Raw genomic sequence first — 12,665 nt, 5'->3', positions numbered from 1 at the left:
ACAAAATCATGCGTCAAGGAGTTTCACCCGCATGAAAAGGAGAGAGGCGAAAAAAATCCTTGAGGAAAATATCACCTGAGGAAAAAGTTCTCCATGGAGTCACCCTTTTGACGAGAGAACACAAATAAATCCGATGGAAGCTCCCCCTTTCCACCCCCTCACAACGGATTGATTAGAGAACATTGTGGGCCTCAAATTTTCCTATTAAGCCGTCAATACATCCGGAACAACTCACACGTGTCGACTCTCATCGGGAGCTTTTGTGCTGGCTTTCCTCACTTTCCCTCCCCCTCCCCCACCCCCTGTCGACGATGTGTTTTCGGTAAATACATAAATTATGAAAATCATTATGAAATAAATCACAGTCACAATGCACGGAGGGACTATTAAAAGTTGAATGAAAAATTCAGGAGAATTTCCCTCCTCGCAGGACATTTATCTTCGGAGTCATTTGAATATTTTGAGGATATCCATTCGGTCGCTTTCTCTTGTCGCTGTGCCGTGGTGAATTAGGGAATTTTTGTATGACAAACACACGCATGGGCGGAAAATTCCATTGGAGACGATCATGGCATTCATTAGAGGAATTCCTGAACCCTTTTCGACATACTAAACACTTTGCTGCGATATAATTTTCTTCCGAAATTCAACAGAGAGACTTCCAAACCAATAAAAAAAGAAAGAACTCGTGAGGAATTCTCGGTGAAATTCATTAGGCAAATGGGAAATTCCCAATGCAACCAGAAGCACTAAATACCAACTGCCATGATATTGCAAAGTTTTTCACACAGTGCGAAGTTATTGGCAAAGCAGAGGCGATAAAAGCCTCATAAAATGCGAAGCACTGCATTGGAATGGTGGAATGATGATGGAAAATCTCTTATGTTTTTTCGTCTGACTGATGGTAAACAAAAAAGGACCATAAAAGAGCCATTAGTAAATAATTTTTGGAGTTTCATCGCTTTAGAAGAGGCTCTCTTACTTTCTAATTTATTGATCAACCCAGCGATGAGCGAAATTCAAAGATAGCGAAGAATGCGTCGAAAGAAATATTATTCAGAAATTTCATAAAATATAACTCAGTGCAAAATTCATAATTCAGTGTGTTTTCGAAAAGCACTTTTCTTTGTTCTTTTAATAAACATTGCGCGTTCCATTTTTGCAGAAATGACTCTGGATTTTCCTTCCCATCCACAAGCAGAAAAAAACCCCGGAGAATGATTTTGAAAACTCTCTTGCCTTCTCACTCCTTTTATTCTGTAAACATAAACGAAGCACTTTTCACCCTCCGCAAACATTTAAGGGATGGGATTCCATGGTAGGAAAATTCACATTAATGATGAGGTCTTGTTATTAAATTGAATATACGAAACTTTGAGTACAATTTTTCCTCTTTCCCCAGTTAATGAACAAATATTCATCTTTTCGGCATATTCATCGCATTAGTAGCCACCTTTCATCCGGCGCTCCCAGTCTTTTCCCCGGGAAATTCCACCACATAGATTTTGTCTCCATGGGGAGCGGAAGAGGCGGCTCAATTCCTTTCCCAGCACAAGAAGAGCTCTTTTCCGCGCCCAGAGAAAAATATCCCAGAATTACGTCGGATCACAATTTTTCCATGGTTGGAAAACTCATGGACATAATATTAAGATGTGCTTGCGAGTGTTGTTCTGCGCCAGGGCAAATCCTCACTCATCAACGAAATGGTTAAATCCCTTTTCACCATCAGCATGAAAGCAGAGCCAAAGAGAGAGAATACCTATGACTGTGCCTATTAATCCCCCAACTTTGATGACTATAATTCCAAATATGGTCATTAATTTGTTCCGAATTCGATCAATAAAACACCACCCGGAGCTCTCATGTGCCACTTCCCTTTGTATACATAACATAAATCCCTCATATAAGGTACATTTCTCTGCTGGAACACCGGCATTCGCTCCGGCACAAAACCATATCTGAATAATGGACAGCCAGTCGAAAAATTAAACAAACACGGGGCGAAGAAAAGCATAAAGGCTTATGCGGAATGGTGAAAAAGTCATAACAGTGACAAGCTGATGGCCAAACATGTTCTTGTGGGCTTATCAAATGCTTCTTGCTTTGCAAATTGTAGAGTCAATTTGACTTTATTACAAAGATATTCCCTCAATTTCTCTTACTAAAACGATTTTTCATCGACTTCACGAGCTTGTTTCAGCGTGATTTTGACGAGGATGACGGCGCTTCAGGGGGAAGATTTTCCTAAGAACGCGATGAAATATTCACGAGATACACAAGTTGTCTGAATTGAAAATGACTCTCCAAGACCGACCCAAGATTGCCGGAGAGGAAAACCCATGGAGAATGTTGGAGAAAAACGATATTCATCGTCGAAAATACACAGTTTTTACTACTATTTCTTCTTCAAAATCGCATTAATGTAAGAGAATGTATTCGTCAGCATTGAATTGCACTGAATTTCAACTCGATGCATCAGTTGGAATTAATGTGTGGAGCGCATTAATTCGCTCCACACACAGTGATTGATTTCATTGAGTCGAACAGGCTTCAGGAGGCAAATTGGTAATCCAACAAAGTCAACCACAAATTGCTTTTGCAGAAGCTGAAAGCTGGACATTTTCACAAGTTAATGCACTCAACGTGCAATTGATGAATGTTACTGAACTGAACATATTCCGTGTGATCATTTATGTTAAGAGAAAACTGGATAATGAGATCATTTTGAGAGCTCGCGAGAGCTTTAAAAAAAAAAACACTCCCAACAAAAGCATTTTCCGGGAAAAATGCTGTCAAATAGAATTGTTTCAGAAGTAAATGAACCACTGAATGCCACAAAGTGCATGATGTATTCCATATTCCATGTATATTTCATGCTCTCTATGTACTTTATTCCCTTTTATGTTGCATCACCAGGTAAACAGGCATGAATATTCCGCCGTCCAAACATGGGTTGATAAGTGCCATTGAGGTGCAAAGTTGATTTGCTATCTGTCGAAAAGTGCATTACATATGGCATTAAACTTTAAGCTCGAGCGACGAGAGCTTTTCCGGCGCTGCATCGACGTCAATCTTCTCACCTGAGGGACACTCGATGACTCTTGTGTGGGGATAAAATGCAAAATCCGCGGAAGGAGATGCGAATAAATTGGGAAGTGATGAATAGCAGTATGTGAGAGCGACAGAGTGGATTTACGATTTTGAAGGGATGAACCAGATATGCATAATTCCCTTTGAGAAAGCTACTGGAGCGCATGAGAAATTCGTTTGTCACTTTTTCTCCACTCGAGGAATAAACACGACAAAATCGATGTCATCTCTCAAGCTTGTCTCACTTTATGTCCATAAACATTTTCATGGGGATTTCGTCTGGCCAAGTCACAGTGGAGATAAAAGTTAAAAAATTGATTACTTTGTCATTTTTATGGCGCTCTCAGCTTGCATACCCGCTGGCGATTGGCAGTGAAGGAGCGCTTTATGCAAAAGAAGTGAGAAGAGAAAAAGACAACGCGCTCGCGACAGTCTTGTGACCAGCGACGCTATTGAAAAGTGCCCTTGAGGGGGAAAACCATAAAATTACAAACAGAGAAATTACCCAGAGAAACACGAGTGGCCAAGTCTTCCAGCAAGAGGAGAACCTTTCTTAATCTACAGATCCCTCATGTTTTTCTCTGCATAGAATGCGTGTTTACTTGAGGCCTCAACACAATTAAGCATCGCCTACCCAAAAGGCACTGGGGAACAATTTATTTATTTACACTCGAAATAATTCCACATGCGAGCTTCCTAAGAAGTCTTCTCGATTTCACTATACGGCTTTCCACTTGAGTTTAATTAGAAGACAAATAAACATGCAACAAAGCGATGAAAGTGTTCAAAATCCCACCCCCAATTCCACACACAAAATGCTCTGTACACACACAATTATGCCAGGGTGCGAGGAGTTGGGGAGGGGGTGGAAAAGGGGTTAGAAAACACACCCATTGCACCAAAAAGACCGCCATCGAGGCATTGAGTAGAGCGGAAAGCTCTCCTCAAATGCCTCAACTTTGGCAATTAACAAATGGCACTTGTACAAGGAAGGATTTACACTCATTGAGACAATTTGAAAGTACACAATATCACGGAGGAAACAAGATAAGAAAAGCTCTCTGGGAAGTGGAATAAAAGTGGAATTTATGCAGTTATTTTGAAGCTTTTTTTTCCCGCAAATTCAATATATATCACAGTATAATTGGGATATGATTTAATTATGAGATTCAAATGCAATTTTGGAGATTGGAAATTGATAAATAATGAAAATTAATGGACAAATAATAGTTTATAATTTCAAATTTACTCCATTATCTTCTAAATAATTCATCAAAAGTACATATAATATTCTATGTATTATTGAAATTTCCCAGTATTAAGCATCAAATGCATTTCCACTGAAATGATTGTCAATTGAAAAGCAATAGAATGTACTAAATTTCACACAATATCGCTCTCTTCAGGAGCTGAAAAAGTCATGTTGCGTGATAAAATATCACAAACCATTTCTCAACGGTCATCTTTCGCTTCAGAGTGAAACAATAATTTTGCTCTCCGGCCAATTTATTGTCCCACGAAAGGCCATCTATCTCTTTAAGATGTTGCATGAGTGTTATATGGATCGTCTCAGTGTTCCAGCCAAGCTCCAATGCCACCGCAATCAATAAGAATTCAATGGGAATTGCACAATCGCCGGGCATTTTGCCTGTCATCTTGCTCAACAAAAGACGTTCGCCACACAATTCGCACGTCGATTAATGCTTAATGAAGGGTGTGCGAGTCAAGTGTGGAAAATTGCTGTCCTGCACACAGTTTCGTGGTCTCAGCATTGGCTTATCACATAAATTAATTTGATATTCCTACGGCTCAGGCGAAAGCTCATCAGAGACGGTGTCACGTGAAGTGTTTATTGTGTCTCTCCTGCGAGGGATTGCGGTCGACTCACGTGCTCGAGGAACAGTCATCTGTGTCACTTGACACGTAGCAGGAAAGGTTCATTAGTGGATCACGGTGTCGTGGAGGTCGCCGAAGAACACTCCACGCCACTCGAGATGCTCCCACACGACAATCCCGGCCACACTCGCGCGGAATGCCGTGAAATTGTATGCATAAAATTGCATAACTTCTGCCCCGCCGAGATGCGACCTTGCTGGCGTCCTCACGGGGAATAATAGCTTATGATGACACCATTAAAACTGAGCGGATTACCGTAAAAGTCTTGATTGACATCAGACTCTGAACAGCAAGCGGAACAACAGCACCAAAGTTAATGCTTAGAGTTGGTAAATACAAATCATACAATTTCACTCATCACAGATTAATATATATCAATAAATTCTCCACATGTAAGCATTTGATTGAAAATTTCAATTACACGTCTTGATGGATTTGGAGAGATTTTCAAAACGCAATTCTCATATAACATGTAATTCAATTAAGGGTGATTTGTGTCAATCAACAGATGAAATTGACATCTGGATGTGTTAAATTTGTACACTATGAATTCTTAGACTCCTTTAACTGTTCCAACATTTATTACTTATAGAAAATAGTCGTGAAGAGACATTTTTCTAAGCGGAAATATATTTTTGAGGTTATGTTTGGCTGTAAAATGATTTTTACTATTGCTAAAGAGTTGAAAATATTCTAAGATATTAATAATTATTTCTCCGAGGAAAAATCATTTAAAAAACCCAAAGTATTTGCGTTAATTTGCTGTGAAAGAAGCTCCAGAAAGCCGAATAGTCAAACATGCTAATCTGTACACTCGACCATAAAATCTCCCCCTTGAAGTCAATAAATTTGGTCTCTGCAAAATGTGATTTTCAAAATGCAGTCGAGCTTTTCATGACGCAGTGAAAAGCTTAGCGTTTTGGCGAAAGCGACCACCTTCGGCGCGACTGAAATACATAAATCCTGCGGGTCAGTGTCTGGGAGGATTTCTCATCAGCGGGCGGTGGACATCCCACTGTCAGTCGTGGGGATGGCTAATTGATGGCACAGTCATCCCCCAGTGCACGAGGGGCTGCGAAATGCCCAATCGATAAATCGAACACAGTCTTACCTGCACAATGGGCCGTTGACTCTGCCACTGTAATGATATGGTTCTCACTTGTGCTCGGCGACGATTTCACCTGAAATGACCAACAGTCCGAATTAATTGGCATATCCTCGAAGTTTCTGCTTTAATGTGGTGTGCAATTAACGTGCACTTCCACCTCAGTGAACTTCAGTTTGGGCGGAAAGCTTATTCTTCTGCAAAGACACCATTGAAAGCTAAAAATTTAGCTGCAAATCCAACTTTTTAGTTATAGAAAAAAATCAATAGAAACTCTATTTGCTCTCGAACCAATTTCCAAATATAAATTTAGCAAATGCAATTAATTCTTTATACTATTATTGATTTTTAATTCAATTGGCTTTAACCATGTTTATCTTTACGACTAGTAAATGCTAAGCGAATTGAAGGTTTTATTGGAAAATTTTTTACAAATTTGACTTTGCGACACGAATTGCAGTTGATTGAGTACAATTATGACAATTGGTTAAAATATTTCAGTGACTTACTGTGGAGAAAAGCACATAGGAACTGTTTCCTGTGGAGAGAAAAGCTCCCCTGAAGCGATGCTTGCTGCCACCTGGAAATGAGGAGACGAAATGAGGAGGAAGAAATATGGCAAAAAGTGGAGGGAAAATCGGAATTTTCTCTCTCTCTGAAAAATTGTGCACAAGAAAATTACGAAATTCATACAATTATTTAAAAAATAAACTGCGAAGAATCTGGCAGAATGTTAACTCGGATAATTAAATGCTCTCTCTCTTCTTGTGTGTCTCAATTAACATGACAACGTGAGGTTAATTTATCGTTATTGGCGAACAGTATAAAAAGTAATGGGCAAAATGTGAAGCACAGTGGGAGAGAGCGAATCGGGAAGGTCACTTACCTCTCTTTCCAAAGGGTTTCGGCAGGCAATTCATGCATTGCTCGCACTGCTGCGTCAGATCCGGTCCTGCCGGAAGGCACACCGCAGTGCCCATTTGGAGGCAAAATTAAATTTCTATCACACTATGCAAGAGTGTTGTTGGCTCGCTATTTGTTCTTATTAAAATGTTACTCTGGCGCCTGGGATTTCGTTAGCCAGCTTGGGAGAAGGTGTTAACAAGGCATTACACTACGAACTCGTCTTCAGGCATGGATAAGAGTTAATTCAAATGGGGAGATTCGCCGGGGCGATGGAACTTCTCCCCCTTCACGAAGCATTCAGTGGCTGAGAATGAAGGCAATCGCTCAACTAAAGTAGCACAAAGCCAGACAAAAATGGAGGGGATGTTATTAATTTTTGGGCGAGAATATATAGCAAAGTGAGGGCATAAGAAACGCAGGGTGGAAAATATGAAAAGCTAGAGGTGAAAAAGAAACCTTTTGCCCCAGTACTTTGGGTGGTCGACAAGAAACTCCCCCGAAAAGTGGGTTGATTTTTTGTCACTCTGTTTTTCTTATATTTTCCTTCAATTTCCAGGATTCATCATCGTCGCATTGTGGCGTAGCATCTTTGAATTCTGGCAACACCTGAAAGAAAAAGTGTCCGTGAGAAGAAAGTTCATTACGCTTTGGACGCATAAGTAATTTTCAAGGGCTGTATGAAAATATGGAAATTCTCCTGAGAGGTTTTCTACTGAATTTATTGGCGGTTTAGCAATAAAAACACACCACAAATGTCTCTCATCTGCGCATGAAAACATCCACAAACAATTGTGTTATTAATTTCTCTACAATTTCCAGTGATTCCACTCGAATGTGGGCTCGCAATATGTCAGTGATTGGCCCCTGAGGTGAGTATATTCGAGACAGACAGACTCGAGAGTTCATTAATGCCAATTACCGCGCCTTTTATACTTGTGAATTGCACACTAATTGCTTGCATAATTCATGTAATTGTAATAATTTGTCTCTCCGGCCTATCAAATAAATAAAACACCAAGAGTGGTATAAATTTGACAATATTCACCCAGCTGAATATCGCTAAAATGAATCTCTTAAATCACATCCAACCAACATTCATATTGATCTACATGCGGATAAATCATCGAATGACACGATAATTGATTAAAATCAATCACAAGGGCTTTTCACTTAGTTAATTCTATGAAAAGCTCATGTGATTTATGAATGGAGACTTCAATATTTAATTATCTTCCGTGGGTTCAGTTACAAAATTACGCACTGTCAACCGTTTTTTTTTGCCGTTGGGGAATTTATGTAAATTTCACCACACCAAAGGTCATGCAAGTTTGATAAGTCTGTCACCATCAACAGACCACTTTAACGCAATTTCTACATCGGAATTTATTGATCTTCCTTCCCAAGTTGAGGTGAATAATTACAACGTCACATTCAAGTGATGCGAGAGTAAATATTCCGCAAGAAATTCAATCTTCATCCAACCTTCATAAGCAATATCCTAGCTAAAACACTCATTTCAAGTGCGAATGAGGGATGACGGGAAAGTTGTGAGTGGGAAAAGCTGGAAAGAGTGGTGAATTTTCCCAACAAAAACAGATATTTATTTGCATACACAATATTTAGTCATTCGGTGTACTTTGATCTTATTTAATGTGATTTTGTTGTACGTTAAAAACAATAATATATATTATTTCATTTTTAATAATATCCATTGTCTCCATAAATTGGCAAATTTCGCCTTGTCAATAAAGAGAATTCAATTTGAAATTCTCTGCCGAAAGGCAAAAGCAATAAATTATTTTCGCTGCACTGTAAATACTATTCAATATACGCATTTTGCATTTTTCGCACTCTTGCACTGGGAATAATTAATTGCAGTTCGCGTGATTTATTGAAAAATAATATGATTTTCCTATGAATTTCCAAGAAGGACGCCCAACTGACTTTTTCCCACGCTGATATATTAAAATCATCTCTTCATTGTTCTCCAGCAAAAGCCTTTTCAATTCGTTAGTTTTGCAGTTTGGTTTTTGAGTTTTGTGATGGGAAAAAGCGCTTTCGGTGAATGTTTTATTGTCCAATTAATTTTGTTGGACTGTTAGAAAAGCCCCAGAAAAGCTTTCGGACAGATTGAATAGAACAAAAGCAACACTATTCTTCCAGGAATTCCATTATGAATGAAAAAAAGCAAACCCTGGAACTTTAGTTTCCACCATATCAAAAAGCCCCTCATTTCAGGTCGTGTTTCCTTGTGTAACTATTTGTGTTGTAGATGTAAGTTCAACATTATAGTTGAAGGGCTTCGTCAGGAATGTGCAGCAGGTAAACTTTGCGTGGATGAGAGCGTTGTCAGATCGCTAAAATATCTGCGAAGCTTGCATTGTTTATAATGGCAAACTTTTGCAATGGAACATCTGTTCAGGGAAAGATTAAAAAGCACATACATCGGATTATGAACTTTAAGCTGATCCACACGGAATATTGTCTGTCGAAGGGAAACGTGTGTTGCACTCTTTTCCTTCAACTCCAGTGATGATGAGACCTTTGAGGGGTTTTGTGCAACTTTGGGCGCCCGTGGAGCTTAACATGGAAAGTTTTTAATTAGCCGCGAGACTTTCTTCCACCTCCTCATAATTATCCGTATTTTAATTTTTTCCTCAGTCTCCCATTGGCGGAGTGATTCGAGGTCTTCGCGCGAAAGCTCCGCGGCGCTCATTGTCACTAATGAGGGCAATCCTCGGTGCCCATCCAATCGGCATTCCGGGCGAAAATGGGGGATGCGAAAGGTGCGAGAAAGTGAGAGTGTAAATCTAAACAATTCTGAGAGTTCATCTTGAGGATTTTCATTAAATTCCCTCCGTTTTTTCTTCCAGCGCATAAATCACCATCTCATCTCAATATTGTACCTCTTCGTCGCAACTCTCTTGATCGCCATAGTCTTCGACGGAGCTTAACCCCTTTTCTCACACTCGGCAAGGTCGCGCGAAAAGAAACATGCCCGGTGGTGACGGTGAAAAAGAGTTGATATCAAACAACTGCGTCGCCTTGTAATTTAATGCTCCAGTTTTCAATGACTTGCTGATGGTGTACAAATAAGTGTTATCAAGGAGGTGAGATTGATAAATTACAGGGCAGTCTCAGCGTGCAGAGCATGTCATATGAAACTCGTGCGAAAGAGCCACCCAAAATCAATCTGCATCGACGAAAAATTACTGATCGCAGCGCTGGACAATTACTGTAATTGCACAGTGACACGGCAAAAGGTGAGAAACACTGGCTATAAAGGCAAATCACCTGCTGAGCCATGAACGTCACGAGTGTGACAACTCAATCTCTGCACTGGAGGATTAACAATTCCGTTGTTCTTGACACGGCAAACTAAAGCTTCTTGCATGTGTGACAAGGGGGAGATATTATGGCCAGAAGTGGTGTAAAACCCAGAAGAAGTACTTAAGAAGTGGAAGTGTGAATATTCCTTTTCTGAGTGACTCTGTTACTGGCAAACTATTGCAATTCTTTGGATTTCTTTTTACTTTTTCCGTAGAAACAATCATTTTCTAGGTTATGTAACGAATCAAGGAAAGTTTTTGTGGATAATTCGCAATCTAGCAAATTAATTTTTGTTCAATTGACAGAATTAGGCATTTTCATACAATCCGGAATTATCGGAAGCCGGATTATCGGCGCGGCCGCGAATAATCTCCAGCAAATTGCATATAGCTGGGACTTTTCTGCGCGTCTCGCGCTGACGCATTCTTGCAAAATCACACATATCGAAAGTGCAGTCTCACGAGCCCCTCAGAGACACACGAGAGCGCAGTTTCAACTGGTTCAGACGAGGCTGGCGTCGCGGGAATTGGGCATTGCGGGCGCGAATCTAAGCCACGTGCAGAGTCAAAAGGGTCGCAAAGCTCATGACTTTGGACCATTTCTGCATCTGAAGCTGTACAATTGTCAATGGAATTCCATTAATTCGCATTGAAATGCACCGCCCAATTCATCATTCGCCATATCGCATTTCATCGCGATCAAGTAATGTGTGTCGCTTTTCATTTTCTCCACACTAACTCTTATGTGAGTCTTATTGACAATCCTGATCGACACATTAATCATCTCGCTGATTATGAATGGTGTTTATCGAGATATATTTCTTATGAGTTATTATATCTGCTTGGTGGATAAAAAGAACTCTTAATTATGTAATGACCAACACTCGAGGGGACGTATTGTGACTAACAATGTATCAGCGAATTGAGAACAGTGCCCGGATCTGTTTTTAGCAAGGTGACAAAGTCAAGACAAGTGGCAAAGTCAAGAGAAGAAGTTGTTCTAATTTCTCAATGCAGTCGCACTACTTCGAAATATAGAAATTACACTTAAACACTTTAAATTGTACACTTTATTAACTAGAAGAAGTAATGTGAAATGATTATTTCAACAAAGCTTTTTCCCATCAGTTCCACAATGAGATTTTTCCACAGACTCTCTCTGGATGTCTCTCTGAGCTTCACAAATCTCTTCTTCCTCTGCAGCTTATCTACTGGCGCTTCTGGCACTCTCATTTGAAATTGCAGTACAGCGAATTCCATTTGTCATTTGGAAAGAAATCTTCAAATTAGGAGAATTCACATGAGTTTAGACAAAAAGTCACTCAGAGGTCAATTCAAATGATATTCGACGAAGACACATGACATGGAATTCTGTGCGGAAGTGTATTAGGAATGACATTTCCATCATTCTATGCCTTCTCCATCCACTTTTTCTCTTGGCGATACAGTCTGAGGGAATCTGGGGAATTTGCCTTTTCCTCATCATATCGAGAATTGCGATGTTGTGAAATTTGGTCGTGATGGAAAAAAGACACTGTGGGCTAAAAATACATATACTTATTTGCCTGTTTTCTGCAAGATAACATTAATTTTCCGGATTTTGTTTTGCCGGCACATCCACATATAATATATTACGCGAATGCCGACTGGCGCGCACACTTTTCCCGGGGTGGAAAACGAGGAGCCCTTTAATCTCGAGAGGATTCAATTATATTTGCATCTCGCAGTACATCGTGTAAACATCTTTTGTGACTCTTGTGCCAGAGTTGGGAGGGAAAGTGAGAGGGAGGCGCGCAATCGGGCCAAATGTAAAATGTGTCACGTCTTCTCATTCATGGTGCGCTCTTGCAGTGCGAAAGTGCCTCAGCAATTCAATTATTAATCCCGTCGATTTGCAGGTGAAGTCAAGTGTTATGCTGTCGCGCTGTTGCAATATCGCGATGTATTAATCGCTTTTGATGCCACCAGTCGAACGTGCAACTTGTGTCGGAGTGGCAGAGAAAATCCCATCATTTAGCACTGCAATACTGGAGGACCTCGCGAATTAATCAACCTCGCATTCGCAGTCAAATATACTTCACATTTGCCGCCCAATGTGATCACATAAATTGCACACGCCGAGCATTTTTTCTTTATTTTTTGACGCCAAGGGGCAGATATTACGGTCGGAAGCGGTGTACAGCTTTATACGGAAGTAATAGGAATTGCAAGTGGTGAAATATTCAGATTATTTGCATTGCAAAAAGCTTCGATTTCAACAAATTGAGGCATTTTGCTTGGAAAAATCTATTTACTGCTTTTCTAGGTTATGTTATTGAATTAAAACCGATTTTAGTGAT

This window comes from Phlebotomus argentipes, unplaced genomic scaffold (assembly GCF_947086385.1).
Source record: "Phlebotomus argentipes unplaced genomic scaffold, Phlebotomus argentipes genome assembly contig_15, whole genome shotgun sequence".
Lineage (NCBI taxonomy): Eukaryota > Metazoa > Arthropoda > Insecta > Diptera > Psychodidae > Phlebotomus > Phlebotomus argentipes.
The sequence above is the reverse complement of the archived record's forward strand: the minus strand, read 5'-3'. Positions refer to the sequence as shown.